Raw genomic sequence first — 26,627 nt, 5'->3', positions numbered from 1 at the left:
GGTTTTGTTTGGAGTGAACATCGGCTACGTGTCAGATGTGTAGCCAAGCAGTAATGGGTCGCCATAGCTGCAAATATTAGTCAAAAATATGAAGTGTTGTCAGCTGAAGTCTGATGATTCAGACGACCGTACGGACGAAGTACGCAAAAGTTCCGCTAGGCCGCGCGTCTTTAGCTCAGTGGTAGAGCACTGGTCTAGTAAACCAGGAGTCGTGAGTTACATCCTCACAGGAGGAAGACGAATTTTGGAAATCAGTTGCGCGTCATAGCCGTATAGCAAACAGTATCTGTGATGACGAACAATTAGCGAGAGGCGTTTTATTAAGAATTACTCTCAGATGTGAATGGCGCAGATAAAGCATTTGCCAGAGCGGTACGGCATAAGGTGGGACGAGGCAGTCTGAATTACATTTTATAGATGTATTTCTCACAAATCTCTGAGCCTCTCGCGTTCGTCGTCGTCGTCGTCGTCGTCGTCGTCGTCGTCGTCGCCGCCGCCGCCGCCGCCGCTTCTACAGAAGTAGCAAATGGCCATCGTAGCAAATGCGGCGAGGGACACCCTGCCATCGATTCCGATTGCGCAAAGTGTGTGGTCTTGTTTTCCTGTCTATGTTTGGTCGGTCTCGTAAGAGGTTGAATGTAACGAATGGGTGGGAAAGAGTAAGGGGCAGCGGCTGTGTGGAACGAAAAAACAATCCCTCAGGGGGTGTGAGCGTTTCGAGATGAGTCGTATATAAGTTATACTCGGTCGTCAGTGACCGTGTGGCCTAATGGATAAGGCGTCGGACTTCGGATCCGAAGATTGCAGGTTCAGATCCTGTCACGTTAGTATTTTTCCAGTTCTGAAAAACAAACATAACGTTTTAATGTAGCAATTGTGCAGTACGAAACCGTCTGAATGTTGCTGTTGACCATTTTGTGCTTGGAGATGGTCTTGAGCTTGAATCACACACAACAAGGCCGGTGTTACCTAGCGAAATGGTCGGCAGAGTGCCCTCCCCGCGACGTTTGACTGGCACTTGCACATCTAAAACAACGTCGGAAAGTAACTCGTTCGGCTTTTGAGTCACGTCAAGTATGTGTGTTAATTTTGACGCCGCTAGCTCTGCAGATTGTCATGCAATTCCTTTACCTCTCAGAAATGATTATGAAATAAAAGTGAAGTACGTGACGAGTGTGACGTTAGGAAAACATTAGGCAGCATGGAGAGATTCTGTATGGGACCAACCAACCCAAACGAGTACTGTGTGATCTGCTACCCAGCAGGTACCCAACGAGGAAGCACGGCTAGCTCAGTCGGTAGAGCATTAGACTCTTAATCACAGGGTCGTGGGTTCGAGCCCTACGCTGGGCGGAACGGAATTCTTCTCCGCTGCAGATGTAAATTACCGATTTTCTGATTAACGTGATGTAATGGAAATAGCAACTTTAAAATTTGCCTACGTCTCAATCAGTCGCAAGATAACTGTATTTTAAGGTGAAGGTGATTTTGTAGACATGTGTGAAAGTCATGTTCTGAAGTGCAGGTGGTTTTGTTTGGAGTGAACATCGGCTACGTGTCAGATGTGTAGCCAAGCAGTAATGGGTCGCCATAGCTGCAAATATTAGTCAAAAATATGAAGTGTTGTCAACTGAAATCTGATGATTCAGACGACCATACTGACGAAGTACGCAAAATTTCCACTAGGCCGCGCGTCTTTAGCTCAGTGGTAGAGCACTGGTCTAGTAAACCAGGAGTCGTGAGTTCCATCCTCACAGGAGGAAGACGAATTTTGGAAATCAGTTGTGCGTCATGGCCGTATAGCAAACAGTATCTGTGATGACGAACAATTAGCGAGAGGCGTTTTATTAAGAATTACTCTCAGATGAGATTAAGGCGAATGGCGCTGATAAAGCATTTGCCAAAGCGGTACGGCATAAGGTGGGACGAGGCAGTCTGAATTACATTTTATAGATGTATTTCTCACAAATCTCTGAGCCTCTCGCGGTCGTCGTCGTCGTCGTCGTCGTCGTCGTCGTCGTCGTCGCCGCCGCCGCCGCCGCCGCCGCCGCCGCTTCTGCAGAAGTAGCAAATGGCCATCGTAGCAAATGCGGCGAGGGACACCCTGCCATCGATTCCGATTGCGCAAAGTGTGTGGTCTTGTTTTCCTGTCTATGTTTGGTCGGTCTCGTAAGAGGTTGAATGTACGAATGGGTGGGAAAGAGTAAGGGGCAGCGGCTGTGTGGAACGAAAACACAATTCCTCAGGGGGTGTGAGCGTTTCGAGATGAGTCGTATATCAGTTATACTTGGTCGTCAGTGACCGTGTGGCCTAACGGATAAGGCGTCGGACTTCGGATTCGAAGATTGCAGGTTCGAATCCTGTCACTGTCGTGTTTTTCCAGTTCTGAAAAACAAACATACAGTTTTAATGTAGCAATTGTGCAGTACGAAACCGTCTGAATGTTGCTGTTGACCATTTTGTGCTTGGAGATGGACTTGAGCTTGGAACACACACAACGAGACCGGTGTTAACTAGCGAAATGGTCGGCAGAGTGCCCTCACCGCGAGGTTTGACTGGCACTTGCACATCTAAAACAACGTCGGAAAGTAACTCGTTCGGCTTTTGAGTCACGTCGAGTATGTGTGTTAATTGTGACGCCGCTAGCTCTGCAGATTGTCATGCAATTCCTTTACCTCTCAGAAATGATTATGAAATAAAAGTGAAGTACGTGACGAGTGTGACGTTAGGAAAACACTAGGCAGCATGGAGAGATTCTGTATGGGACCAACCAACCCAAACGAGTACTGTGTGATCTGCTACCCAGCAGGTACCCAACGAGGCAGCACGGCTAGCTCAGTCGGTAGAGCATGAGACTCTTAATCACGGGGTCGTGAGTTCGAGCCCTACGCTGGGCGGAACGGAATTTTTCTCCGCTGCAGATGTAATTTACCGATTTTCTGATTACCGTGATGTAATGGAAATAGCAACTTTAAAATTTGCCTACGTCTCAATCATTCGCAAGAAAACTGTATTTGAAGGTGAAGGTGATTTTGTAGACATGTGTGAAAGTCATGTTCTGAAGTGCAGGTGGTTTTGTTTGGAGAGAACATCGGCTACGTGTCAGATGTGTAGCCAAGCAGTAATGGGTCGCCATAGCTGCAAATATTAGTCAAAAATGTGAAGTGTTGTCAGCTGAAGTCTGATGATTCAGACGACCGTACGGACGAAGTACGCAAAAGTTCCGCTACGCCGCGCGTCTTTAGCTAAGTGGTAGAGCAATGGTCTAGTAAACCAGGAGTCGTGAGTTCCATCCTCAGAGGAGGAAGACGAATTTTGGAAATCAGTTGCGCGTCATGGCCGTATAGCAAACAGTATCTGTGATGACGAACAATTAGCGAGAGGCGTTTTATTAAGAATTACTCTCAGATGTGATTAAGGCGGATGGCGCTGATAAAGCATTTGCCAAAGCGGTACGGCATAAGGTGGGACGAGGCAGTCTGAATTACATTTTATAGATGTATTTCTCACAAATCTCTGAGCCTCTCGCGGTCGTCGTCGTCGTCGTGGTCGTCGTCGTCGTTGTCGTCGCCGCCGCCGCTTCTGCAGAAGTAGCAAATGGCCATCGTAGCAAATGCGGCGAGGGACACCCTGCCATCGATTCCGATTGCGCAAAGTGTGTGGTCTTGTTTTCCTGTCTATGTTTGGTCGGTCTCGTAAGAGGTTGAATGTAACGAATCGGTGGGAAAGAGTAAGGGGCAGCGGCTGTGTGGAACGAAAACACAATTCCTCAGGGGGTGTGAGCGTTTCGAGATGAGTCGTATATCAGTTATACTTGGTCGTCAGTGACCGTGTGGCCTAACGGATAAGGCGTCGGACTTCGGATTCGAAGATTGCAGGTTCGAATCCTGTCACGGTCGTGTTTTTCCAGTTCTGAAAAACAAACATACAGTTTTAATGTAGCAATTGTGCAGTACGAAACCGTCTGAATGTTGCTGTTGACCAAAAAATGGATAAGGCGTCGGACTTCGGATCCGAAGATTGCAGGTTCGAATCCTGTCACGGTCGTGTTTTTCCAGTTCTGAAAAACAAACATACCGTTTTAATATAGCAATTGTGCAGTACGAAACCGTCTGAATGTTGCTGTTGACCATTTTGTGCTTGGAGATGGTCTTGAGCTTGAAACACACACAACAAGACCGGTGTTAACTAGCGAAATGGTCGGCACAGTGCCCTCACCGCGAGGTTTGACTGGCACTTGCACATCTAAAACAACGTCGGAAAGAAACTCGTTCGGCTTTTGAGTAACGTCAAGTATGTGTGTTAATTTTGACGCCGCTAGCTCTGCAGATTGTCATGCAATTCCTTTACCTCTCAGAAATGATTATGAAATAAAGGTGAAGTACGTGACGAGTGTGACGTTAGGAAAACATTAGGCAGCATGGAGAGATTCTGTATGGGACCAACCAACCCAAACGAGTACTGTGTGATCTGCTACCTAGCAGGTATCCAACGAGGCAGCACGGATAGCTCAGTCGGTAGAGCATGAGACCCTTAATCACAGGGTCGTGGGTTCGAGCCCTACGCTGGGCGGAACTTAACTTTTCTCCGCTGCAGTTGTAAATTACCGATTTTCTGATTAACGTGATGTAATGGAAATAGCAACTTTAAAATTTGCCTTCGTCTCAATCAGTCGCAAGAAAACTGTATTTGAAGGTGAAGGTGATTTTGTAGACATGTGTGAAAGTCATGTTCTGAAGTGCAGGTGGTTTTGTTTGGAGAGAACATCGGCTACGTGTCAGATGTGTAGCCAAGCAGTAATGGGTCGCCATAGCTGCAAATATTAGTCAAAAATATGAAGTGTTGTCAACTGAAGTCTGATGATTCAGACGACCATACTGACGAAGTACGCAAAACTTCCACTAGGACACGCGTCTTTAGCTCAGTGGTAGAGCATTGGCCTAGTAAACCAAGAGTCGTGAGTTCCATCCTCACAGGAGGAGGACGAATTTTGGAAATCAGTTGCGCGTCATGGCCGTATAGCAAACAGTATCTGTGATGACGAACAATTAGCGAGTGGCGTTTTATTAAGAATTACTCTCAGATGTGATTAAGGCGGATGGCGCTGATAAAGCATTTGCCAAAGCGGTACGGCATAAGGTGGGACGAGGCAGTCTGAATTACATTTTATAGATGTATTTCTCACAAATCCCTGAGCCTCTCGCGGTCGTCGTCGTCGTCGTGGTCGTCGTCGTCGTCGTCGTCGCCGCCGCCGCTTCTGCAGAAGTAGCAAATGGCCATCGTAGCAAATGCGGCGAGGGACACCCTGCCATCGATTCCGATTGCGCAAAGTGTGTGGTCTTCTTTTCCTGTCTATGTTTGGTCGGTCTCGTAAGAGGTTGAATGTAACGAATGGGTGGGAAAGAGTAAGGGGCAGCGGCTGTGTGGAACGAAAACACAATTCCTCAGGGGGTGTGAGCGTTTCGAGATGAGTCGTATATAAGTTATACTTGGTCGTTAGTGACTGTGTGGCCTAATGGATAAGGCGTTGGACTTCGGATCCGAAGATTGCAGGTTCGAATCCTGTCACCGTCGTGTTTTTCCAGTTCTGAAAAACAAACATACGGTTTTAATGTGGCAATTGTGCAGTACGAAACCGTCTGAATGTTGCTGTTGACCATTTTGTGCTTGGAGATGGACTTGAGCTTGAAACACACACACCAAGACCGGTGTTAACTAGCGAAATGGTAGGCAGAGTGTCCTCACCGCGGGGTGTGACTGGCACTAGCACATCTAAAACAACGTCGGAAAGTAACTCGTTCGGCTTTTGAGTCACGTCAAGTATGTGTGTTAATCTTGACGCCGCTACCTCTGCAGATTGTCATGCAATTCCTTTACCTCTCAGAAATGATTATGAAATAAAAGTGAAGTACGTGACGAGTGTGACGTTAGGAAAACATTAGGCAGCATGGAGAGATTCTGTATGGGACCAACCAACCCAAACGAGTACTGTGTGATCTGCTACCCAGCAGGTACGAAACGAGGCAGCACGGCTAGCTCAGTCGGTAGCGCATGAGACTCTTAATCACGGGGTCGTGAGTTCGAGCCCTACGCTGGGCGGAACGGAATTTTTCTCCGCTGCAGATGTAATTTACCGATTTTCTGATTACCGTGATGTAATGGAAATAGCAACATTAAAATTTGCCTACGTCTCAATCAGTCGCAAGAAAACTGTATTTGAAGGTGAAGGTGATATTGTAGACATGTGTGAAAGTCATGTTCTGAAGTGCAGGTGGTTTTGTTTGGAGAGAACATCGGCTACGTGTCAGATGTGTAGCCAAGCAGTAATGGGTCGCCATAGCTGCAAATATTAGTCAAAAATGTGAAGTGTTGTCAGCTGAAGTCTGATGATTCAGACGACCGTACGGACGAAGTACGCAAAAGTTCCGCTAGGCCGCGCGTCTTTAGCTAAGTGGTAGAGCACTGGTCTAGTAAACCAGGAGTCGTGAGTTCCATCCTCACAGGAGGAAGACGAATTTTGGAAATCAGTTGCGCGTCATGGCCGTATAGCAAACTGTATCTGTGATGACGAACAATTAGCGAGAGGCGTTTTATTAAGAATTACTCTCAGATGTGATTGAGGCGAATGGCGCTGATAAAGCATTTGCCAAAGCGGTACGGCATACGTCGCCGCCGCCGCTTCTGCAGAAGTAGCAAATTGGCCATCGTAGCAAATGCGGCGAGGGACACCTTGCCATCGATCCGATTGCGCAAAGTGTGTAGTCTTGTTTTCCTGTCTATGTTTGGTCGGTCTCGTAAGAGGTTGAATGTAACGAATGGGTGGGAAAGAGTAAGGGGCAGCGGCTGTGTGGAACGAAAACACAATACCTCAGCGGGTGTGAACGTTTCGAGATGAGTCGTATATAAGTTATACTTGGTCGTTAGTGACTGTGTGGCGCAATGGGTAAGGCGTCGGACTTCGGATCCGAAGATTGCAGGTTCGAATCCTGTCACGGTCGTGTTTTTCCAGTTCTGAAAAACAAACATACCGTTTTAATGTAGCAATTGTGCAGTACGAAACCGTCTGAATGTTGCTGTTGACCATTTTGTGCTTGGAGATGGACTTGAGCTTGGAACACACACAACAAGACCGGTGTTAACTAGCGAAATGGTCGGCAGAGTGCCCTCACCGCGAGGTTTGACTGGCACTTGCACATCTAAAACGACGTCGGAAAGTAACTCGTTCGGCTTTTGAGTCACGTCGAGTGTGTGTGTTAATTTTGACGCCGCTACCTCTGCAGATTGTCATGCAATTCCTTTACCTCTCAGAAATGATTATGAAATAAAAGTGAAGTACGTGACGAGTGTGACGTTAGGAAAACATTAGGCAGCATGGAGAGATTCTGTATGGGACCAAGCAACCCAAACGAGTACTGTGTGATCTGCTACCAAGCAGGTACCAAACGAGGCAGTACGGCTAGCTCAGTCGGTAGAGCATGAGACTCTTAATCACAGGGTCGTGGGTTCGAGCCCTACGCTGGGCGGAACGGAATTTTTCTCAGCTGCAGATGTAAATTACCGATTTTCTGATTAACGTGATGTAATGGAAATAGCAACTTTAAAATTTGCCTACGTCTCAATCAGTCGCAAGAAAACTGTATTTGAAGGTGAAGGTGATTTTGTAGACATGTGTGAAAGTCATGTTCTGAAGTGCAGGTGGTTTTGTTTGGAGAGAACATCGGCTACGTGTCAGATGTGTAGCCAAGCAGTAATGGGTCGCCATAGCTGCAAATATTAGTCAAAAATATGAAGTGTTGTCAGCTGAAGTCTGATGATTCAGAAGACCGTACTGACGAAGTACGCAAAAGTTCCGCTAGGCCGCGCCTCTTTAGCTCAGTGGTAGAGCACTGGTCTAGTAAACCAGGAGTCGTGAGTTCCATCCTCACAGGAGGAAGACGAATTTTGGAAATCAGTTGCGCGTCATGGCCGTATAGCAAACAGTATCTGTGATGACGAACAATTAGCGAGAGGCGTTGTATTAAGAATTACTCTCAGATGTGATTAAGGCGAATGGCGCTGATAAAGCATTTGCCAAAGCGGTACGGCATAAGGTGGGACGAGGCAGTCTGAATTACATTTTATAGACGTATTTCTCACAAATCTCTGAGCCTCTCGAGGTCGTCGTCGTCGTCGTCGTCGTCGCCGCCGCCGATTCTGCAGAAGTAGCAAATGGCCATCGTAGCAAATGCGGCGAGGGACACCCTGCCAACGATTCCGATTTCGCAAAGTGTGGTCTTGTTTTCCTGTCTATGTTTGGTTGGTCTCGTAAGAGGTTGAATGTAACGAATGGGTGGGAAAGAGTAAGGGGCAGCGGCTGTGTGGAACGAAAACACAATTCCTCAGGGGGTGTGAGCGTTTCGAGATGAGTCGTATATAAGTTATACTTGGTCGTTAGTGACTGTGTGGCCTAATGGATAAGGCGTTGGACTTCGGATCCGAAGATTGCAGGTTCGAATCCTGTCACCGTCGTGTTTTTCCAGTTCTGAAACACAAACATACCGTTTTAATGTGGCAATTGTGCAGTACGAAACCGTCTGAATGTTGCTGTTGACCATTTTGTGCTTGGAGATGGACTTGAGCTTGAAACACACACAACAAGACCGGTGTTAACTAGCGAAATGGTAGGCAGAGTGTCCTCACCGCGGGGTGTGACTGGCACTTGCACATCTAAAACAACGTCGGAAAGTAACTCGTTCGGCTTTTGAGTCACGTCAAGTATGTGTGTTAATCTTGACGCCGCTACCTCTGCAGATTGTCATGCAATTCCTTTACCTCTCAGAAATGATTATGAAATAAAAGTGAAGTATGTGACGAGTGTGACGTTAGGAAAACATTAGGCAGCATGGAGAGATTCTGTATGGGACCAACCAACCCAAACGAGTACTGTGTGATCTGCTACCCAGCAGGTACGAAACGAGGCAGCACGGCTAGCTCAGTCGGTAGCGCATGAGACTCTTAATCACGGGGTCGTGAGTTCGAGCCCTACGCTGGGCGGAACGGAATTTTTCTCCGCTGCAGATGTAATTTACCGATTTTCTGATTACCGTGATGTAATGGAAATAGCAACTTTAAAATTTGCCTACGTCTCAATCAGTCGCAAGAAAACTGTATTTGAAGGTGATTTTGTAGACATGTGTGAAAGTCATGTTCTGAAGTGCAGGTGGTTTTGTTTGGAGAGAACATCGGCTACGTGTCAGATGTGTAGCCAAGCAGTAATGGGTCGCCATAGCTGCAAATATTAGTCAAAAATGTGAAGTGTTGTCAGCTGAAGTCTGATGATTCAGACGACCGTACTGACGAAGTACGCAAAAGTTCCGCTAGGCCGCGCGTCTTTAGCTAAGTGGTAGAGCACTGGTCTAGTAAACCAGGAGTCGTGAGTTCCATCCTCACAGGAGGAAGACGAATTTTGGAAATCAGTTGCGCGTCATGGCCGTATAGCAAACAGTATCTGTGATGACGAACAATTAGCGAGAGGCGTTTTATTAAGAATTACTCTCAGATGTGATTGAGGCGAATGGCGCTGATAAAGCATTTGCCAAAGCGGTACGGCATAAGGTGGGACGAGGCAGTCTGAATTATATTTCATAGGTGTATTTCTCACAAATCTCTGAGCCTCTCGCGTTCGTCGTCGTCGTCGTCGTCGTCGTCGTCGTCGCCGCCGCCGCTTCTGCAGAAGTAGCAAATTGGCCATCGTAGCAAATGCGGCGAGGGACACCTTGCCATCGATCCGATTGCGCAAAGTGTGTAGTCTTGTTTTCCGGTCTATGTTTGGTCGGTCTCGTAAGAGGTTGAATGTAACGAATGGGTGGGAAAGAGTAAGGGGCAGCGGCTGTGTGGAACGAAAACACAATACCTCAGCGGGTGTGAACGTTTCGAGATGAGTCGTATATAAGTTATACTTGGTCGTTAGTGACTGTGTGGCGTAATGGATAAGGCGTCGGACTTCGGATCCGAAGATTGCAGGTTCGAATCCTGTCACGGTCGTGTTTTTCCATTTCTGAAAAACAAACATACCGTTTTAATGTAGCAATTGTGCAGTACGAAACCGTCTGAATGTTGCTGTTGACCATTTTGTGCTTGGAGATGGACTTGAGCTTGGAACACACACAACAAGACCGGTGTTAACTAGCGAAATGGTCGGCAGAGTGCCCTCACCGCGAGGTTTGACTGGCACTTGCACATCTAAAACGACGTCGGAAAGTAACTCGTTCGGCTTTTGAGTCACGTCGAGTGTGTGTGTTAATTTTGACGCCGCTACCTCTGCAGATTGTCATGCAATTCCTTTACCTCTCAGAAATGGTTATGAAATAAAAGTGAAGTACGTGACGAGTGTGACGTTAGGAAAACATTAGGCAGCATGGAGAGATTCTGTATGGGACCAAGCAACCCAAACGAGTACTGTGTGATCTGCTACCCAGCAGGTACCAAACGAGGCAGCACGGCTAGCTCAGTCGGTAGCGCATGAGACTCTTGATCACGGGGTCGTGAGTTCGAGCCCTACGCTGGGCGGAACGGAATTTTTCTCCGCTGCAGATGTAATTTACCGATTTTCTGATTACCGTGATGTAATGGAAATAGCAACTTTAAAATTTGCCTACATCTCAATCAGTCGCAAGAAAACTGTATTTGAAGGTGAAGGTGATTTTGTAGACATGTGTGAAAGTCATGTTCTGAAGTGCAGGTGGTTTTGTTTGGAGAGAACATCGGCTACGTGTCAGATGTGTAGCCAAGCAGTAATGGGTCGCCATAGCTGCAAATATTAGTCAAAAATGTGAAGTGTTGTCAGCTGAAGTCTGATGATTCAGACGACCGTACGGACGAAGTACGCAAAAGTTCCGCTAGGCCGCGCGTCTTTAGCTAAGTGGTAGAGCACTGGTCTAGTAAACCAGGAGTCGTGAGTTCCATCCTCACAGGAGGAAGACGAATTTTGGAAATCAGTTGCGCGTCATGGCCGTATAGCAAACAGTATCTGTGATGACGAACAATTAGCGAGAGGCGTTTTATTAAGAACTACTCTCAGATGTGATTGAGGCGAATGGCGCTGATAAAGCATTTGCCAAAGCGGTACGGCATAAGGTGGGACGAGGCAGTCTGAATTACATTTTATAGATGTATTTCTCACAAATCTCTGAGCCTCTCGCGTTCGTCGTCGTCGTCGTCGTCGTCGCCGCCGCCGCCGCTTCTGCAGAAGTAGCAAATTGGCCATCGTAGCAAATGCGGCGAGGGACACCTTGCCATCGATCCGATTGCGCAAAGTGTGTAGTCTTGTTTTCCTGTCTATGTTTGGTCGGTCTCGTAAGAGGTTGAATGTAACGAATGGGTGGGAAAGAGTAAGGGGCAGCGGCTGTGTGGAACGAAAACACAATACCTCAGCGGGTGTGAACGTTTCGAGATGAGTCGTATATAAGTTATACTTGGTCGTTAGTGACTGTGTGGCGTAATGGATAAGGCGTCGGACTTCGGATCCGAAGATTGCAGGTTCGAATCCTGTCACGGTCGTGTTTTTCCAGTTCTGAAAAACAAACATACCGTTTTAATGTAGCAATTGTGCAGTACGAAACCGTCTGAATGTTGCTGTTGACCATTTTGTGCTTGGAGATGGACTTGAGCTTGGAACACACACAACAAGACCGGTGTTAACTAGCGAAATGGTCGGCAGAGTGCCCTCACCGCGAGGTTTGACTGGCACTTGCACATCTAAAACGACGTCGGAAAGTAACTCGTTCGGCTTTTGAGTCACGTCGAGTGTGTGTGTTAATTTTGACGCCGCTACCTCTGCAGATTGTCATGCAATTCCTTTACCTCTCAGAAATGATTATGAAATAAAAGTGAAGTACGTGACGAGTGTGACGTTAGGAAAACATTAGGCAGCATGGAGAGATTCTGTATGGGACCAACCAACCCAAACGAGTACTGTGTGATCTGCTACCCAGCAGGTACCCAACGAGGCAGCACGGCTAGCTCAGTCGGTAGAGCATGAGACTCTTAATCACAGGGTCGTGGGTTCGAGCCCTACGCTGGGCGGAACGGAATTTATCTCAGCTGCAGATGTAAATTACCGATTTTCTGATTAACGTGATGTAATGGAAATAGCAACTTTAAAATTTGCCTACGTCTCAATCAGTCGCAAGAAAACTGTATTTGAAGGTGAAGGTGATTTTGTAGACATGTGTGAAAGTCATGTTCTGAAGTGCAGGTGGTTTTGTTTGGAGAGAACATCGGCTACGTGTCAGATGTGTAGCCAAGCAGTAATGGGTCGCCATAGCTGCAAATATTAGTCAAAAATATGAAGTGTTGTGAGCTGAAGTCTGATGATTCAGAAGACCGTACTGACGAAGTACGCAAAAGTTCCGCTAGGCCGCGCCTCTTTAGCTCAGTGGTAGAGCACTGGTCTAGTAAACCAGGAGTCGTGAGTTCCATCCTCACAGAAGGAAGACGAATTTTGGAAATCAGTTGCGCGTCATGGCCGTATAGCAAACAGTATCTGTGATGACGAACAATTAGCGAGAGGCGTTTTATTAAGAATTACTCTCAGATGTGATTAAGGCGTATGGCGCAGATAAAGCATTGGCCAAAGCGGTACGGCATAAGGTGGGACGAGGCAGTCTGAATTACATTTTATAGATGTATTTCTCACAAATCTCTGAGCCTCTCGCGGTCGTCGTCGTCGTCGTCGTCGTCGTCGTCGCCGCCGCCGCTTCTGCAGAAGTAGCAAATGGCCATCGTAGCAAATGCGGCGAGGGACACCCTGCCATCGATTCCGAATGCGCAAAGTGTGTAGTCTTGTTTTCCTGTCTATTTTTGGTCGGTCTCGTAAGAGGTTGAATGTAACGAATGTGTGGGAAGGAGTAAGGGGCAGCGGCTGTGTGGAACGAAAACACAATTACTCAGGGGGTGTGAGCGTTTCGAGATGAGTCGTATATAAGTTGTACTTGGTTGTTAGTGACTGTGTGGCCTAATGGATAAGGCGTCGGACTTTGGATCCGAAGATTGCAGGTTCGAATCCTGTCACGGTCGTGTTTTTCCAGTTCTGAAAAACAAACATACCGTTTTAATGTAGCAATTGTGCAGTACGAAACCGTCTGAATGTTGCTGTTGACCATTTTGTGCTTGGAGATGGACTTGAGTTTGAAACACACACAACAAGACCGGTGTTAACTAGCGAAATGGTCGGCAGAGTGCCCTCACCGCGAGGTTTGACTGGCACTTGCACATCTAAAACAACGTCGGAAAGTAACTCGTTCGGCTTTTGAGTCACGTCAAGTATGTGTGTTAATTTTGACGCCGCTAGCTCTGCAGATTGTCATGCAATTCCTTTACCTCTCAGAAATGGTTATGAAATAAAAGTGAAGTACGTGACGAGTGTGACGTTAGGAAAACATTAGGCAGCATGGAGAGATTCTGTATGGGACCAACCAACCCAAACGAGTACTGTGTGATCTGCTACCCAGCAGGTATCCAACGAGGCAGCACGGCTAGCTCAGTCGGTAGAGCATGAGACTCTTAATCACAGGGTCGTGGGTTCGAGCCCTACGCTGGGCGGAACGGAATTTTTCTCCGCAGCAGATGTAAATTACCGATTTTCTGATTAACGTGATGTAATGGAAATAGCAACTTTAAAATTTGCCTACGTCTCAATCAGTCGCAAGAAAACTGTATTTGAAGGTGAAGGTGATTTTGTAGACATGTGTGAAAGTCATGTTCTGAAGTGCAGGTGGTTTTGTTTGGAGAGAACATCGGCTACGTGTCAGATGTGTAGCCAAACAGTAATGGGTCGCCATAGCTGCAAATATTAGTCGAAAATATGAAGTGTTGTCAGCTGAAGTCTGATGATTCAGACGACCGTACGGACGAAGTACGCAAAAGTTCCGCTAGGCCGCGCCTCTTTAGCTCAGTGGTAGAGCACTGGTCTAGTAAACCAGGAGTCGTGAGTTCCATCCTCACAGGAGGAAGACGAATTTTGGAAATCAGTTGCGCGTCATGGCCGTATAGCAAACAGTATCTGTGATGACGAACAATTAGCGAGAGGCGTTTTATTAAGAATTACTCTCAGATGTGATTGAGGCGAATGGCGCTGATAAAGCATTTGCCAAAGCGGTACGGCATAAGGTGGGACGAGGCAGTCTGAATTATATTTCATAGGTGTATTTCTCACAAATCTCTGAGCCTCTCGCGTTCGTCGTCGTCGTCGTCGTCGTCGTCGTCGCCGCCGCCGCCGCTTCTGCAGAAGTAGCAAATTGGCCATCGTAGCAAATGCGGCGAGGGACACCTTGCCATCGATCCGATTGCGCAAAGTGTGTAGTCTTGTTTTCCGGTCTATGTTTGGTCGGTCTCGTAAGAGGTTGAATGTAACGAATGGGTGGGAAAGAGTAAGGGGCAGCGGCTGTGTGGAACGAAAACACAATACCTCAGCGGGTGTGAACGTTTCGAGATGAGTCGTATATAAGTTATACTTGGTCGTTAGTGACTGTGTGGCGTAATGGATAAGGCGTCGGACTTCGGATCCGAAGATTGCAGGTTCGAATCCTGTCACGGTCGTGTTTTTCCAGTTCTGAAAAACAAACATACCGTTTTAATGTAGCAATTGTGCAGTACGAAACCGTCTGAATGTTGCTGTTGACCATTTTGTGCTTGGAGATGGACTTGAGCTTGGAACACACACAACAAGACCGGTGTTAACTAGCGAAATGGTCGGCAGAGTGCCCTCACCGCGAGGTTTGACTGGCACTTGCACATCTAAAACGACGTCGGAAAGTAACTCGTTCGGCTTTTGAGTCACGTCGAGTGTGTGTGTTAATTTTGACGCCGCTACCTCTGCAGATTGTCATGCAATTGCTTTACCTCTCAGAAATGGTTATGAAATAAAAGTGAAGTACGTGACGAGTGTGACGTTAGGAAAACATTAGGCAGCATGGAGAGATTCTGTATGGGACCAACCAACCCAAACGAGTACTGTGTGATCTGCTACCCAGCAGGTACCAAACGAGGCAGCACGGCTAGCTCAGTCGGTAGCGCATGAGACTCTTGATCACGGGGTCGTGAGTTCGAGCCCTACGCTGGGCGGAACGGAATTTTTCTCCGCTGCAGATGTAATTTACCGATTTTCTGATTACCGTGATGTAATGGAAATAGCAACTTTAAAATTTGCCTACATCTCAATCAGTCGCAAGAAAACTGTATTTGAAGGTGAAGGTGATTTTGTAGACATGTGTGAAAGTCATGTTCTGAAGTGCAGGTGGTTTTGTTTGGAGAGAACATCGGCTACGTGTCAGATGTGTAGCCAAGCAGTAATGGGTCGCCATAGCTGCAAATATTAGTCAAAAATGTGAAGTGTTGTCAGCTGAAGTCTGATGATTCAGACGACCGTACGGACGAAGTACGCAAAAGTTCCGCTAGGCCGCGCGTCTTTAGCTAAGTGGTAGAGCACTGGTGTAGTAAACCAGGAGTCGTGAGTTCCATCCTCACAGGAGGAAGACGAATTTTGGAAATCAGTTGCGCGTCATGGCCGTATAGCAAACAGTATCTGTGATGACGAACAATTAGCGAGAGGCGTTTTATTAAGAACTACTCTCAGATGTGATTGAGGCGAATGGCGCTGATAAAGCATTTGCCAAAGCGGTACGGCATAAGGTGGGACGAGGCAGTCTGAATTACATTTTATAGATGTATTTCTCACAAATCTCTGAGCCTCTCGCGTTCGTCGTCGTCGTCGTCGTCGTCGTCGTCGTCGTCGTCGTCGTCGTCGCCGCCGCCGCCGCTTCTGCAGAAGTAGCAAATTGGCCATCGTAGCAAATGCGGCGAGGGACACCTTGCCATCGATCCGATTGCGCAAAGTGTGTAGTCTTGTTTTCCTGTCTATGTTTGGTCGGTCTCGTAAGAGGTTGAATGTAACGAACGGGTGGGAAAGAGTAAGGGGCAGCGGCTGTGTGGAACGAAAACACAATACCTCAGCGGGTGTGAACGTTTCGAGATGAGTCGTATATAAGTTATACTTGGTCGTTAGTGACTGTGTGGCGTAATGGATAAGGCGTCGGACTTCGGATCCGAAGATTGCAGGTTCGAATCCTGTCACGGTCGTGTTTTTCCAGTTCTGAAAAACAAACATACCGTTTTAATGTAGCAATTGTGCAGTACGAAACCGTCTGAATGTTGCTGTTGACCATTTTGTGCTTGGAGATGGACTTGAGTTTGAAACACACACAACAAGACCGGTGTTAACTAGCGAAATGGTCGGCAGAGTGCCCTCACCGCGAGGTTTGACTGGCACTTGCACATCTAAAACAACGTCGGAAAGTAACTCGTTCGGCTTTTGAGTCACGTCAAGTATGTGTGTTAATTTTGACGCCGCTAGCTCTGCAGATTGTCATGCAATTCCTTTACCTCTCAGAAATGGTTATGAAATAAAAGTGAAGTACGTGACGAGTGTGACGTTAGGAAAACATTAGGCAGCATGGAGAGATTCTGTATGGGACCAACCAACCCAAACGAGTACTGTGTGATCTGCTACCCAGCAGGTATCCAACGAGGCAGCACGGCTAGCTCAGTCGGTAGAGCATGAGACTCTTAATCACAGGGTCGTGGGTTCGAGCCCTACGCTGGGCGGAACGGAATTTTTCTCCGCTGCAGATGTAAATTACCGATTTTCTGATTAACGTGATGTAATGGAAATAGCAACTTTAAAATTTGCCTACGTCTCAATCAGTCGCAAGAAAACTGTATTTGAAGGTGATTTTGTAGACATGTGTGAAAGTCATGTTCTGAAGTGCAGGTGGTTTTGTTTGGAGAGAACATCGGCTACGTGTCAGATGTGTAGCCAAACAGTAATGGGTCGCCATAGCTGCAAATATTAGTCGAAAATATGAAGTGTTGTCAGCTGAAGTCTGATGATTCAGACGACCGTACGGACGAAGTACGCAAAAGTTCCGCTAGGCCGCGCCTCTTTAGCTCAGTGGTAGAGCACTGGTCTAGTAAACCAGGAGTCGTGAGTTCCATCCTCACAGGAGGAAGACGAATTTTGGAAATCAGTTGCGCGTCATGGCCGTATAGCAAACAGTATCTGTGATGACGAACAATTAGCGAGAGGCGTTTTATTAAGAATTACTCTCAGATGTGATTAAGGCGAATGGCGCAGATAAAGCATTTGCCAAAGCGGTACGGCATAAGGTGGGACGAGGCAGTCTGAATTACATTTTATAGATGTATTTCTCACAAATCTCTGAGCCTCTCGCGGTCGTCGTCGTCGTCGTCGTCGCCGCCGCTTCTGCAGAAGTAGCAAATGGCCATCGTAGCAAATGCGGCGAGGGACACCCTGCCATCGATTCCGAATGCGCAAAGTGTGTAATCTTGTTTTCCTGTCTATTTTTGGTCGGTCTCGTAAGAGGTTGAATGTAACGAATGGGTGGGAAGGAGTAAGGGGCAGCGGCTGTGTGGAACGAAAACACAATTACTCAGGGGGTGTGAGCGTTTCGAGATGAGTCGTATATAAGTTGTACTTGGTCGTTAGTGACTGTGTGGCCTAATGGATAAGGCGTCGGACTTTGGATCCGAAGATTGCAGGTTCGAATCCTGTCACGGTCGTGTTTTTCCAGTTCTGAAAAACAAACATACCGTTTTAATGTAGCAATTGTGCAGTACGAAACCGTCTGAATGTTGCTGTTGACCATTTTGTGCTTGGAGATGGACTTGAGTTTGAAACACACACAACAAGACCGGTGTTAACTAGCGAAATGGTCGGCAGAGTGCCCTCACCGCGAGGTTTGACTGGCACTTGCACATCTAAAACAACGTCGGAAAGTAACTCGTTCGGCTTTTGAGTCACGTCAAGTATGTGTGTTAATTTTGACGCCGCTAGCTCTGCAGATTGTCATGCAATTCCTTTACCTCTCAGAAATGGTTATGAAATAAAAGTGAAGTACGTGACGAGTGTGACGTTAGGAAAACATTAGGCAGCATGGAGAGATTCTGTATGGGACCAACCAACCCAAACGAGTACTGTGTGATCTGCTACCCAGCAGGTACCCAACGAGGCAGCACGGCTAGCTCTGTTGGTAGAGCGTGAGACTCTTAATCACTTGGTCGTGGTTTCGACCCCTACACTGGGCGGAACGGAATTTTTCTCCTCCGCAGATGTAAATTACCGATTTTCTGATTAACGTGATGTAATGGAAATAGCAACTTTAAAATTTGCCTACGTCTCAATCAGTCGCAAGAAAACTGTATTTGAAGGTGAAGGTGATTTTGTAGACATGTGTGAAAGTCATGTTCTGAAGTGCAGGTGGTTTTGTTTGGAGAGAACATCGGCTACGTGTCAGATGTGTAGCCAAGCAGTAATGGGTCGCCATAGCTGCAAATATTAGTCGAAAATATGAAGTGTTATCAGCTGAAGTCTGATGATTCAGACGACCGTACGGACGAAGTACGCAAAAGTTCCGCTAGGCCGCGCCTCTTTAGCTCAGTGGTAGAGCACTGGTCTAGTAAACCAGGAGTCGTGAGTTCCATCCTCACAGGAGGAAGACGAATTTTGGAAATCAGTTGCGCGTCATGGCCGTATAGCAAACAGTATCTGTGATGACGAACAATTAGCGAGAGGCGTTTTATTAAGAATTACTCTCAGATGTGATTAAGGCGAATGGCGCTGATAAAGCATTTGCCAAAGCGGTACGGCATAAGGTGGGACGAGGCAGTCTGAATTACATTTTATAGATGTATTTCTCACAAATCTCTGAGCCTCTCGCGTTCGTCGTCGTCGTCGTCGTCGTCGTCGTCGTCGTCGCCGCGGCCGCCGCCGCTTCTGCAGAAGTAGCAAATTGGCCATCGTAGCAATTGCGGCGAGGGACACCTTGCCATCGATCCGATTGCGCAAAGTGTGTAGTCTTGTTTTCCTGTCTATGTTTGGTCGGTCTCGTAAGAGGTTGAATGTAACGAATCGGTGGGAAAGAGTAAGGGGCAGCGGCTGTGTGGAACGAAAACACAATATCTCAGGGGGTGTGAAAGTTTCGAGATGAGTCGTATATAAGTTATACTTGGTCGTTAGTGACTGTGTGGCCTAATGGATAAGGCGTCGGATTTCGGATCCGAAGATTGCAGGTTCGAATCCTATCACGGTCGTGTTTTTCCAGTTCTGAAAAACAAACATACCGTTTTAATGTAGCAATTGTGCAGTACGAAACCGTCTGAATGTTGCTGTTGACCATTTTGTGCTTGGAGATGGTCTTGAGCTTGAATCACACACAACAAGACCGGTGTTAACTAGCGAAATGGTCGACAGAGTGCCCTCACCGCGAGGTTTGACTGGCACTTGCACATCTAAAACAACGTCGGAAAGTAACTCGTTCGGCTTTTGAGTCACGTCAAGTATGTGTGTTAATTTTGACGCCGCTACCTCTGCAGATTGTCATGCAATTCCTTTACCTCTAAGAAATGATTATGAAATAAAAGTGAAGTACGTGACGAGTGTGACGTTAGGAAAACATTAGGCAGCATGGAGAGATTCTGTATGGGACCAACCAACCCAAACGAGTACTGTGTGATCTGCTACCCAGCAGGTACCCAACGAGGCAGCACGGCTAGCTCAGTCGGTAGAGCATGACACTCTTAATCACTGGGTCATGGGTTCGACCCCTACACTGGGCGGAACGGAATTTTCTCCTCTGCAGATGTAAATTACCGATTTTCTGATTAACGTGATGTAATGGAAATAGCAACTTTAAAATTTGCCTACGTCTCAAACAGTCGCAAGAAAACTGTATTTGAAGGTGAAGGTGATTTTGTAGACATGTGTGAAAGTCATGTTCTGAAGTGCAGGTGGTTTTGTTTGGAGAGAACATCGGCTACGTGTCAGATGTGTAGCCAAGCAGTAATGGGTCGCCATAGCTGCAAATATTAGTCGAAAATATGAAGTGTTGTCAGCTGAAGTCGGATGATTCAGACGACCGTACGGACGAAGTACGCAAAAGTGCCGCTAGGCGGCGCCGGTTTAGCTCAGTGGTAGAGCACTGGTCTAGTAAACCAGGAGTCGTGAGTTCCATCCTCACAGGAGGAAGACGAATTTTGGAAATCAGTTGCGCGTCATGGCCGTATAGCAAACAGTATCTGTGATGACGAACAATTAGCGAGAGGCGTTTTATTAAGAATTACTCTCAGATGTGATTAAGGCGAATGGCGCAGATAAAGCATTTGCCAAAGCGGTACGGCATAAGGTGGGACGAGGCAGTCTGAATTACATTTTATAGATGTATTTCTCACAAATCTCTGAGCCTCTCGCGGTCTTCGTCGTCGTCGTCGTCGTCGTCGTCGTCGTCGTCGCCGCCGCCGCTTCTGCAGAAGTAGCAAATGGCCATCGTAGCAAATGCGGCGAGGGACACCCTGCCATCGATTCCGAATGCGCAAAGTGTGTAGTCTTGTTTTCCTATTTTTGGTCGGTCTCGTAAGAGGTTGAATGTAACGAATGGGTGGGAAAGATTAAGGGGCAGCGGCTGTGTGGAACGAAAACACAATTCCTCAGGGGGTGTGAGCGTTTCGAGATGAGTCGTATTTCAGTTATACTTGGTCGTCAGTGACCGTGTGGCCTAATGGATAAGGCGTCGGACTTCGGATCCGAAGATTGCAGGTTCGAATCTAGTCTGCTTTCGGCTGCGGTGGGGCGAGGACGTCCGCTGCGCCCCGCCGTGCGCGACCGTGAGCGCTTGCTTGTGTTTACCTTCTCGCGGCGCGAGTTGTATTAGTTTCAAGTTCGGTGCGACTATGGCACACACATGGCGCCACGATACGATCAAAATTACCTTCCAACCAGATCACGCGCGTCCTCGAGCCTATGAATTAGAACAGTTCATACGAGACGATCTACGTTTAGATCCGGCGACTGTCGTCGGAATACATTTTTCTATAACGGCGAGCGTGGTTTATGTTAAAATGACCAGTGCAGAGGTCTGCGCGACAGTGGTGTCTAAATACTCGAACTCTCTCAGATTCAAACATTCTGACGGGCATATCGGTGCAGTGACGGTGGATCATGCAGGCATGGGCCTAAGGACTGTAAGAGTTTTTGAGCTCCCCTTCGAGGTCCCAGAGGAAGTTGTCAAGGCCGCCTTCCGACCGTACGGCAATGTTATCAACCACGTTGCAGAAAAGTGGCAAACTTTCTCGACGTATAAGGTCTACAATGGTGTGCGCCAAATTAAACTTGAGCTCAAGAAACATGTGCCGTCCTATTTGAACATCGGTGGCTGTCGTGCAATCATCATGTACGACGGTCAGCCGCGTACCTGTTCCGGATGTGGGCAGGAAGGCCATGTTCGATCGAGCTGCTTACAACGTAGAATTACGCAGATACCAGTGGGAGACTCCGTTTCCCCGACGGGGACGACAATCCTGCCCCTCACGTACGCTCAGACGACGATGCGCACCATAGTTGAGGACGAAACGGGCGATCAGCCACACACATCGACGCCAGAAGCACCAAGGGAGGAAGAGGAAGGGCCCCCGATGCCAACCCATATGTTGCCCCCTCCACAGCAACAACAGCAGCAGCAGTCCCACGGACTCCAGACGCAACGTAACATCCAGAACGCGATGGACGTGGACGCGAACATTGTCCCGACCGCGGCTTTCCTAGCGGAAGGTGATACGACGCTGGATTGCCTCCCACATTCGGATACGGATGTCCACGTTCGCAAGCAACGTTCGCCTCGACGACGGAAGCGACGTCGGCGGACCCCTTCAGACGATTGCCTCCTACACACGGCCGGTCAAGACGGTGACATCTCCTCAGACGGCATGGATGCTGCGCCTGCTGAGAATCTAAGTGGTGTAGACGGTTCACTTGCCCATACCACGAGTGCCAAGTTACTTCTTGCACCACGGATTCAGCAGGTCGCGTCGATGGATGGCGCTCCGTCTACCTCTAACAAAGACGACGTACGTGCGGGAGATTTAGGTGCTGATCAGCTACACAGCATCGTGTTGCAGCCACTGTGGTCGGACGATGTTGAGGAACTTCCTAAAGAGGGCACGGGTGACAGCGGAGGGGGTGGCATAGGAGATGCCACTCCTATCGTAAAAGACGCATAATTTGTAACGAATTTGGTAGGTCCGGCATCTCTTGCGGTTAGCTTTGATTGCCATGGGGTCTACCCTAGGTGAAGAGGCTAGGCAGCACACCTTTCGCCTAGCCACAATCAATATCAACGCGATAAGGGCACCACACAAACTGACAATGCTACAACGCATGCTTGATGCGGCGGACGTCGACGTGGCCCTCTTACAGGAAGTATGTGTCGCTAGTTTCCCTGACTTCTACGGATATACCGCCCACATCTCCCACGCCTCTTCTACCGATTGTGGTGTGGCTGTTCTGCTACGGGACGGTTTGGAGGCTACGGACGTACTGTACTTACCGAGTGCAAGAGCCATGGCAGTAACTGTCAACGGTGTACGACTCATCAATGTCTATGCCCCTTCAGGATCAGGGAGACGGAGAGACCGGGCCCGCTTCTTTTCGGAAGATATCACACGTCTATTTATGGGCCGCATAGACGATATGGTGATCGGAGGAGATTTTAACTGTACATTATCTCAGTCTGATCAGCAGCCACATCACGTCTCGTGTGCGGAATTGGAAATGCTAGTGCGTGACCTCCACCTGATTGACACGTGGCGCCATATCCATGGCCCACCTCCTGGTTACACCCACTATACAAGTCATTCATCAAGTCGATTAGACAGGATTTACGTCACAAGCACCCTTTCGACGGCGACGAGAGGAGCAGAGCTCTGACCCACTGCATTCACCGACCACACAGCCTATATTTGCACCATTGCCCTTCCAGCTGCACGTGTGTGGCGCAGTAGGCCCCCCTGGAAACTGAACGTCGCCCATCTGGACGAGCCGGCATGTAAACGTGCTATCGAAGAGTCGTGGAACGCGTCCTTACAGCGTCGTGGTCGTTACCGATCGGCCCTCAGTTGGTGGATTGAATGTGCCAAGCCTGCTCTTAGGCGCACCTTCATGGTTTACGGCCGAGAAGCGGCGGCATGGAGGAGGAGCACGGAAAACTTTTATTACACCGTCCTACGGGAATGTCTTGCTATGGAGCCCTCACCTGACCGGCATATCATAGTCAATCGCGCGAAAGCGCAACTCATCTCCTTAGCACGCCATCATTTACAAGGCGCTGTTATACGGTCGCGTGCTCCAGACATGATACAATCAGAAAGGCCATCTATGCGCCATGTGCTCCTAGAACGCAGGAGGCGCCGTAGGGCACTGGTAACCGACATGATAACGGACGACGGACGACACGTGGCAGAACAAGCAGATATAGCAGAAGCCTTCTATGGGCATTACGCTCAACTTTATTCAGCAGTGCTCCCTGATATGGCGACGGTAGACTCCGTTTCAGCACATGTCCACGGTACAGTTCCACCAGACATGGTACCGACTTTACTGGGGGAAGTGACAGAAGAGGAAGTGCTCGACGCCATTGGTAAAGGTGCTTCCCATAAATCACCAGGAATCGATGGATTACCATTAGAGTTCTATCGAGCATTTAAACAACTGTTGGTACCGTGTTGGGTTGAAATTTGTCAGGAATTGATGTCCCCGGGTATACCGCTGCCTGCACCGTTCTTGGAAGGACTGATTGTCCCCATCCATAAGCCGAAGGGACGGAATCATGTCCGCGATTATCGCCCCTTAACGTTATTGAACAGCGACTTCAAGATCTTTTCGAGGCTACTATCAGAACGTCTTCGGGGCACACTATTGCACGTCCTGTCCAGCGATCAGATGTCCTTGGGGGGACCAAACAACATCAGAACTGCGTTATGTCGTTACAGAGATCTCATCTCCCTTGCAAGGGTGAGACGTTTGCCGGCAGCCCTGGCGTCTATCGACTTTAGCCAGGCTTTTGACCGTGTGGGCCACACTTTCCTCACTGCCGTTCTACGGCGCATGGAATATCCCGACCCCTTTATCACAGTGTTGACACGCCTTCTGCATGGGGCTACTTCTCGAGTTCTTGTTAATGGAAGACTGACGGCACCCATGCCGATCCGCCGATCAGTACGACAGGGATGTCCATTATCAACATTGTTATTTGCATTGGCCTTAGAACCCTTGTTGTGTGGTCTCCGAGACAGGCTCACTGGGATACAGTTCGGCGGCTCCATCTATCACTGCACCGCATATGCGGATGATTTGATGATCGTCATACGAGGAGCTGACGATATGGCCGCGACGTTGGACTGGATTGCAACCTACGGTACAGCTTCTGGTAGCCAAATCAACATTGACAAATCTGTCGCCTTGAGCATCGGGATTGGGCTACCGCAGGAACACATTGCCCCCTTACACTTCAGTGATACTGTCCGCTGCTTGGGCTTAGATTTCATGAACGACATGCGACGCGCGACGACGCTCAATTATCGACGCCTTCTTCACCAAATTAGGGCCGGAATTGCAAATCAGCGCTTGCGGTCCCTCAACATCGTTCAGCGGGCGTATTATGCCAATGTATACCTTGCGTCCCGCATACCGCATGTCGCCCAAACGCTACCCATTCCGAAATCCTTGGCTCGTAGCATTATGGCAGCGCTGGGATACTTCGTCACAGCTGGTATGTTACTGAAGATCAGATACGTATCTCTTACTCTCCCCAAGGAAAAAGGTGGTCTCGGCCTAGTCAACGTCCATGATAGGGCCATTGCCCTCTATGTTAGCTCACATTTATGTCTGCTGCGCCGTTGTCCTACGAGCCTCACGAGTCTGCTTCTGACGGCGCTACGACCTACTTCACTAAGAGCGCCGGTGCCACTACAGGACATCCCAGCGCCCCTCTTTTATATAGGACGTTTCTATTTAGAACAAAGTTATTGCAGTGTAGCGCTCACGACACCACAAATGGCCACGACTCGACGTATTTATCACGACATGATGCAACGCCGCCCCCTAAATGTGGTCGAACTAAAATATCCTGACGTACGGTGGCGCGTTGTGTGGAAGACTGTACACGATGCCATGCTTGATTCCGACGTTGTTTCCCAATGGTACGTAGTCGTTAATGGGAAGCTGGTGACGCAAGAACGTCTCTACAATATCCACATGGCAGAATCTCCTAATTGTGTGGGTTGTAACACTGTAGATTCTGACGAGCACCGCCTCAGCTGCGGAGAGGCGAAACCGGTTTGGCACCTAGTGCGGCAGATGCTGGCTTATGTCTTGCGAGTTAGGCCGGAGCATATATCTGCACGCACGTTATTGTTTCCGGATGAGACATTTTACCCCAAGACTCGAACCAACTCCGTCACCTGGATACGTGGACATGCGGTCCATTACCTCTGTCGTGACGGACACAAGAATTTCCTTGACTTCTGGCTCTATTTGCAAGAAAGACATCATGCTATTTCAGGGCATACCAGATATCGACAATGGTTCGCAAACTACCTATGGAGCGCCTTTCACAGCCCCCCGTGCAGCTGGAATGTTCCAGGCAGTGGCAGATGAGGTCAGAACAAACTGCAAACGAGCATATATTGAACAATCTTTATCAGAGGGCGCAGTCAATGGGAAGCCTAACTACGACGTGGTAGTTTTCTTTTTCATGTTATTTACGTTTAATATCTTCGATGGTGTCTTCATTCTGTTTTAGTTTTCCAGGCTTGATTAACTATGACTGTTCGCACATTGATACCTATATAAATAAATAAAAAAAAAAAGATTTAAAAAAAGTGGGCAGGAGACCTGCGTTTAGAATCCTAATAAATACACAAGAACAAAATGAACAACAAATCAAATATAATAACGTATTATACCCTTTCCTTTCTCCTCTTATTATAAAAAAAAAAAAATCCTGTCACGGTCATGTTTTTCCAGTTCTGAAAAACAAACATACCGTTTTAATGTAGCAATTGTGCAGTTGCAGTACGAAACCGTCTGAATGTTGCTGTTTACCATTTTGTGCTTGGAGATGGTCTTGAGCTTGAATCACACACAACAAGACCGGTGTTAACTAGCGAAATGGTCGACAGAGTGCCCTCACCGCGAGGTTTGACTGGCACTTGCACATCTAAAACAACGTCGGAAAGTAACTCGTTCGGCTTTTGAGTCACGTCAAGTATGTGTGTTAATTTTGACGCCGCTAGTTCTGCAGATTGTCATGCAATTCCTTTACCTCTCAGAAATGGTTATGAAATAAAAGTGAAGTACGTGACGAGTGTGACGTTAGGAAAACATTAGGCAGCATGGAGAGATTCTGTATGGGACCAACCAACCCAAACGAGTACTGTGTGATCTGCTACCCAGCAGGTACCCAACGAGGCAGCACGGCTAGCTCAGTCGGTAGAGCATGAGACTCTTAATCACTGGGTCATGGGTTCGACCCCTACACTGGGCGGAACGGAATTTTTCTCCTCTGCAGATGTAAATTACCGATTTTCTGATTAACGTGATGTAATGGAAATAGCAACTTTAAAATTTGCCTTCGTCTCAATCAGTCGCAAGAAAACTGTATTTGAAGGTGAAGGTGATTTTGTAGACATGTGTGAAAGTCATGTTCTGAAGTGCAGGTGGTTTTGTTTGGAGAGAACATCGG

At 47.8% G+C, this 26,627-nt stretch overlaps 23 non-coding genes across 23 annotated transcripts; all 23 read left to right on the top strand.

Annotated features, from left to right (window-relative positions):
• Positions 1-1,280: 1,280 nt before the first annotated feature.
• Positions 1,281-1,353, top strand: Trnak-cuu (transfer RNA lysine (anticodon CUU)). The gene has a single exon. It is a non-coding gene; the product is annotated as a tRNA-Lys (tRNA).
• Positions 1,354-2,299: 946 nt separating this feature from the next.
• Positions 2,300-2,372, top strand: Trnar-ucg (transfer RNA arginine (anticodon UCG)). Its single transcript has one exon. It is a non-coding gene; the product is annotated as a tRNA-Arg (tRNA).
• Positions 2,373-2,824: 452 nt separating this feature from the next.
• On the top strand, positions 2,825-2,897 carry Trnak-cuu (transfer RNA lysine (anticodon CUU)). The gene has a single exon. It is a non-coding gene; the product is annotated as a tRNA-Lys (tRNA).
• Positions 2,898-3,826: 929 nt separating this feature from the next.
• Trnar-ucg (transfer RNA arginine (anticodon UCG)) lies at positions 3,827-3,899 on the top strand. Its single transcript has one exon. It is a non-coding gene; the product is annotated as a tRNA-Arg (tRNA).
• Positions 3,900-4,499: 600 nt separating this feature from the next.
• Trnak-cuu (transfer RNA lysine (anticodon CUU)) lies at positions 4,500-4,572 on the top strand. The gene has a single exon. It is a non-coding gene; the product is annotated as a tRNA-Lys (tRNA).
• A 929-nt stretch (positions 4,573-5,501) lies between these two features.
• On the top strand, positions 5,502-5,574 carry Trnar-ucg (transfer RNA arginine (anticodon UCG)). Its single transcript has one exon. It is a non-coding gene; the product is annotated as a tRNA-Arg (tRNA).
• A 1,351-nt stretch (positions 5,575-6,925) lies between these two features.
• On the top strand, positions 6,926-6,998 carry Trnar-ucg (transfer RNA arginine (anticodon UCG)). The gene has a single exon. It is a non-coding gene; the product is annotated as a tRNA-Arg (tRNA).
• Positions 6,999-7,450: 452 nt separating this feature from the next.
• Trnak-cuu (transfer RNA lysine (anticodon CUU)) lies at positions 7,451-7,523 on the top strand. The gene has a single exon. It is a non-coding gene; the product is annotated as a tRNA-Lys (tRNA).
• A 338-nt stretch (positions 7,524-7,861) lies between these two features.
• Positions 7,862-7,933, top strand: Trnat-agu (transfer RNA threonine (anticodon AGU)). The gene has a single exon. It is a non-coding gene; the product is annotated as a tRNA-Thr (tRNA).
• Positions 7,934-8,435: 502 nt separating this feature from the next.
• On the top strand, positions 8,436-8,508 carry Trnar-ucg (transfer RNA arginine (anticodon UCG)). The gene has a single exon. It is a non-coding gene; the product is annotated as a tRNA-Arg (tRNA).
• Positions 8,509-9,950: 1,442 nt separating this feature from the next.
• On the top strand, positions 9,951-10,023 carry Trnar-ucg (transfer RNA arginine (anticodon UCG)). The gene has a single exon. It is a non-coding gene; the product is annotated as a tRNA-Arg (tRNA).
• Positions 10,024-11,465: 1,442 nt separating this feature from the next.
• Trnar-ucg (transfer RNA arginine (anticodon UCG)) lies at positions 11,466-11,538 on the top strand. Its single transcript has one exon. It is a non-coding gene; the product is annotated as a tRNA-Arg (tRNA).
• Positions 11,539-11,990: 452 nt separating this feature from the next.
• Positions 11,991-12,063, top strand: Trnak-cuu (transfer RNA lysine (anticodon CUU)). Its single transcript has one exon. It is a non-coding gene; the product is annotated as a tRNA-Lys (tRNA).
• Positions 12,064-12,983: 920 nt separating this feature from the next.
• On the top strand, positions 12,984-13,056 carry Trnaq-uug (transfer RNA glutamine (anticodon UUG)). The gene has a single exon. It is a non-coding gene; the product is annotated as a tRNA-Gln (tRNA).
• A 452-nt stretch (positions 13,057-13,508) lies between these two features.
• On the top strand, positions 13,509-13,581 carry Trnak-cuu (transfer RNA lysine (anticodon CUU)). The gene has a single exon. It is a non-coding gene; the product is annotated as a tRNA-Lys (tRNA).
• A 338-nt stretch (positions 13,582-13,919) lies between these two features.
• Positions 13,920-13,991, top strand: Trnat-agu (transfer RNA threonine (anticodon AGU)). Its single transcript has one exon. It is a non-coding gene; the product is annotated as a tRNA-Thr (tRNA).
• Positions 13,992-14,504: 513 nt separating this feature from the next.
• On the top strand, positions 14,505-14,577 carry Trnar-ucg (transfer RNA arginine (anticodon UCG)). The gene has a single exon. It is a non-coding gene; the product is annotated as a tRNA-Arg (tRNA).
• Positions 14,578-16,043: 1,466 nt separating this feature from the next.
• Trnar-ucg (transfer RNA arginine (anticodon UCG)) lies at positions 16,044-16,116 on the top strand. The gene has a single exon. It is a non-coding gene; the product is annotated as a tRNA-Arg (tRNA).
• Positions 16,117-16,568: 452 nt separating this feature from the next.
• Positions 16,569-16,641, top strand: Trnak-cuu (transfer RNA lysine (anticodon CUU)). The gene has a single exon. It is a non-coding gene; the product is annotated as a tRNA-Lys (tRNA).
• A 332-nt stretch (positions 16,642-16,973) lies between these two features.
• Trnat-agu (transfer RNA threonine (anticodon AGU)) lies at positions 16,974-17,045 on the top strand. The gene has a single exon. It is a non-coding gene; the product is annotated as a tRNA-Thr (tRNA).
• Positions 17,046-17,543: 498 nt separating this feature from the next.
• Positions 17,544-17,616, top strand: Trnaq-uug (transfer RNA glutamine (anticodon UUG)). The gene has a single exon. It is a non-coding gene; the product is annotated as a tRNA-Gln (tRNA).
• An 863-nt stretch (positions 17,617-18,479) lies between these two features.
• Positions 18,480-18,551, top strand: Trnat-agu (transfer RNA threonine (anticodon AGU)). The gene has a single exon. It is a non-coding gene; the product is annotated as a tRNA-Thr (tRNA).
• Positions 18,552-19,073: 522 nt separating this feature from the next.
• Positions 19,074-19,146, top strand: Trnar-ucg (transfer RNA arginine (anticodon UCG)). Its single transcript has one exon. It is a non-coding gene; the product is annotated as a tRNA-Arg (tRNA).
• The last annotated feature ends 7,481 nt before the right edge of the window (positions 19,147-26,627 follow it).

The sequence above is a fragment of the Schistocerca gregaria genome, chromosome 3, assembly GCF_023897955.1.
Source record: "Schistocerca gregaria isolate iqSchGreg1 chromosome 3, iqSchGreg1.2, whole genome shotgun sequence".
Classification (NCBI taxonomy): domain Eukaryota; kingdom Metazoa; phylum Arthropoda; class Insecta; order Orthoptera; family Acrididae; genus Schistocerca; species Schistocerca gregaria.
The sequence above is the reverse complement of the archived record's forward strand: the minus strand, read 5'-3'. Positions and strand labels throughout refer to the sequence as shown.